The following is a 319-nucleotide window of genomic DNA, read 5'->3' as shown; positions in this document are numbered from 1 at the left end:
TGCGACGAAAGTCACGGCGCTATAAGACACCCAATGCTTTCTCGGCGCAGAGTGACTCCCCAATAATTCGCCCGCTAATTAAAAAATCGTCTCTCTCCTCCTAATTAACATTAAGGAATGAAACCAATGCTGTTCGATGGAGAATTAAATTCCCCATCCTTCAACCCCCGTTTCATTCCTTAATCTCTGTAATAAAAAAATAAAAACTGCGACGAAAGTCGCGGCGCTATGAAAAACTCAATTCTTTCTCGGCGCAGAGTGCTTCCCCATTAATTCGCCCGTTAATTAAAAAATCGTCTCTTTTCTCCTAATTAATATT

The sequence above is a fragment of the Diachasma alloeum genome, unplaced genomic scaffold (assembly GCF_001412515.2).
Source record: "Diachasma alloeum isolate Michigan unplaced genomic scaffold, Dall2.0 Dall_scaffold_00375, whole genome shotgun sequence".
Classification (NCBI taxonomy): domain Eukaryota; kingdom Metazoa; phylum Arthropoda; class Insecta; order Hymenoptera; family Braconidae; genus Diachasma; species Diachasma alloeum.
Note: the sequence above shows the minus strand (reverse complement) of the source record.